The 3,033-nt window shown below is 46.6% G+C and overlaps 1 long non-coding RNA gene across 1 annotated transcript; it reads left to right on the top strand.

Moving 5' to 3' along the window:
• The first annotated feature begins 491 nt into the window (after positions 1 to 491).
• On the top strand, positions 492 to 2,494 carry LOC127308441 (uncharacterized). Its single transcript, XR_011746608.1, has 3 exons — positions 492 to 872; positions 1,026 to 1,203; positions 2,085 to 2,494. It is a non-coding gene; the product is annotated as an uncharacterized lncRNA (long non-coding RNA).
• The last annotated feature ends 539 nt before the right edge of the window (positions 2,495 to 3,033 follow it).

Genomic DNA, 3,033 nt, shown 5'->3' with positions numbered 1-3,033 from the left:
TATGTTTTATACAAACCGGGTGCATATGCACCCGGGATCAGTTTTGGTTTTCCGCCCGATGCCCTACTAGATAGGTCTGTCTCGCTCCCGGCCCACAGTCTGTGCCATCCGCAGAGTCGCCCGTTTCAGATATGGAGCCGTTGGGCTTGTCTTTACCCCTCGTTTTGGCCTGCATGCGAGGATCTCCGTGGCAGCCTGTCGTTTCCCTCAGCACTCATCTCCCCCGCCTTCCCTCCGGACAGAGATCAGGTGACATGCATTTTAGGCCGTTGGATCAAAAATGAATAGACAAGATCAAGCACTGTAGCGATGTACTGTAGATGATCCTGTAGCAGACGTACTGTAGCGATGCACTGTAGATTTGTCCCTGTAGCGATGCACTGTAGATTGACCCTGTAGCATCTACTGTTCGTGTTGATCTGGCCCTCCATTTTCAATCCAACGATCAGAACATAATCGCATGTCACAGCACTGTTCTCAGGTGACATGCCTATTGCATGTCACCTGATCTCTGTCCCTTCCCTCCCTCCCGCGCCTCCATCCCCTCGTTCTCCATCCCGCTGGCCGGCGGCGCCTCGCAGTTCCCTGCGTCGCGCGGGCCTGTCGTCTCGCGCAGAGACCACCTCCCCCGTCCCCGTGCCTCAATCCCCTCGATATTCCACCCATCGCGCGGGTTCTCTGCATCGCGCGGGTTCCGGTGGCCGGCGGCGCCCGGCAGTTCCCTGGATCCCCTGGTCCCGGTGGCTGGCGGCGCCCCACAGTTCACTGAATCGCGTGGGTTCCGATGGAGGCCTGCCGCCTCCCCGCACCTTCCTGTTCTGTTCAGTCGAAGAAAAGCGAGTCCCGATCTAGATTTCACCGAAAAATCAAAGGTTCCATTTGAATGCGTTTGTGATTTTCCTGCGATTTTTGTGTGTGCATATTTTCGTGTTGTATCTAAAGATTTTCGCAGCGTACAACTAATATCGTCTTTATGCCCTCTCCAGACAATCTGATTTGGGTTGCCGTTTCATGTTTCCTGGCAGGCACCATCAATTTGCGCCGACCTGGTTTCATGGTCAGCGATGGGAACAATGCGGGGAGTTATCATGACGCGTCCTCTGGAAGGGGTCTTCCAATCGTGCACCTCCGTTGACATGGGGAGTGTGCGAGTACGGCAAGAACATTGGAAAGGAGTACTTCAAGCGCTGCAGGAACCTAAGTGTAAGTCGTTGATTTTCTCTTTTCAGACGTGTAAATTGTATGCCTTTCTCTGGCCCATGTGCAAGAACTCCTGGACATCGAGAACCATTGCAATTTAACCTCATGATTGAGCATATAGACAGTTAGGTCGTGCTATCACTAGATGCATTAGAGTATATCATTTATTCTTGTTCCTGTTTTAGTGTCTTCTGAATTGTGCATGCTCATGGCGTAGCTGTTTAGAGATCTGTAGTCTCCAAGCTGACCTCTGGAGCTAATCCAAGCATCTTATGTATTCAGCATGTTTGTTTCAGGTACATCAACAACATGCTTTCAATCTGGAATTTAAAAGCACTTAAACAATGGTCTATGACCAATTAAAATCTATGGTGGAAATTCCCCATGTTATTTAAGTAGTTGGCATATGTATTTCATCTCGTAAACGGTATTTGAGACCGTTTCGGGATTTATTTTCCATACACTAGACCGCAGTAGTTTGTGTCTTTGTCCCTGCATCTGATCCTTCATGTGTCTCCAATTTTCTTGAATTGAAAATAGGGAATGTGCCCCTGGCTTCATTTTTGAAACCATGCGAGTAAAAGTGCACAGCAGCATCAATGTCGAATTTGGTAAATGATGTTTTTACTACTGCCTTTACGTGTCTGCTGCATCTCCAGATTGCAATTTACTGAAACTGAATACACAAGGTGCCTTTTAGTAATATGAATCTGTGTGCTTCTGTTTCTATGGAGGACTTTACGTGTCTGTTATGTTCAATCCGTCTACTGCCTTTTGTATATCTCCTCACATTGAAATATTACCTTCCCACCAAATGTGTCTCCAATTTTCTACCAAGAAATCTGATCCTTCATGTGTCTCCAATTTTCTTGAATTGAAAATAGGGACTGTGCCCCTGGCCAGATCGAGTCTGCACCTGCCGTGACGTTACCATCAGCAGACAGCTTGGTGGAGGTGTTTAATCAGCCCCGCCAGATGAACGAGGTAGCCGACATAAGAGTCAGTTTAGCTGAGGCAAGAATGGCTTAAGCAGGTGTTTGCTGCGCCGCAAGGACACCCATGATGATTGTGCTATCCCTGTTTTTTGTTTGGCTTGGCTGCATTCTTACTAAGTTCCTCCAGATGTGGTGCTCATTAGGGTAAGGAATTTGGTAGTTTTAGTTCTGGTTATTCTAGGAATTTCGTGTAGGGCTAATCTGTACACAAATGACTTTGCATTTGGTGCGCTGTCATGTACCAGGTTGTAAGAGTTTGGAATCGTATAAATCTATGATGTTATCTAATTTATCCTGCACTCCACATGTTGCATTTACCTTCAGGCCACCATCCCATCTCGTCCTGACACTTTGCAGGTTTAAGTTCTTTTGTTTGGGTGTTGTAGTTTAAAATTGGGGCAATAGGATTGGTGCATTTTAGCTTGTGAATCTTTACTGTTAGTTTGTGCTCTAAACATCTAACAATATTAGCTTTCGTTGATGGCCAGAGGTGACATACATGATACATCACTAATTTTAACGATGTCCTCTGATGGTCGTCTTTCTGCTAGTTGTAGCAAGAGTGTTCTAATTTGAGTTTGACACTTGTTCAAACGATCCTCCAGAAGATGTTGTCAAGCCGGAGGTAGTGAATGGCATCCGGCCCTTGACTGTCAAGCCAGCGCAGCTTAAATCGAAGGGTTGTGTTGTAGTTTAGACCAGGTACTGCGCATACATTAGACAAGATGCGAGATAATTGTATTGTTGGTACCGGTTCTCTTTACCATCAGAGTCGAGGCACCCTAACCCCTATAATACAACCCTAAATAACCATAAAACACCAAATCTAGGGTACTCG

This window comes from Lolium perenne, chromosome 6 (genome assembly GCF_019359855.2).
Source record: "Lolium perenne isolate Kyuss_39 chromosome 6, Kyuss_2.0, whole genome shotgun sequence".
NCBI classification, from domain to species: domain Eukaryota; kingdom Viridiplantae; phylum Streptophyta; class Magnoliopsida; order Poales; family Poaceae; genus Lolium; species Lolium perenne.
The sequence above is the reverse complement of the archived record's forward strand: the minus strand, read 5'-3'. Positions and strand labels throughout refer to the sequence as shown.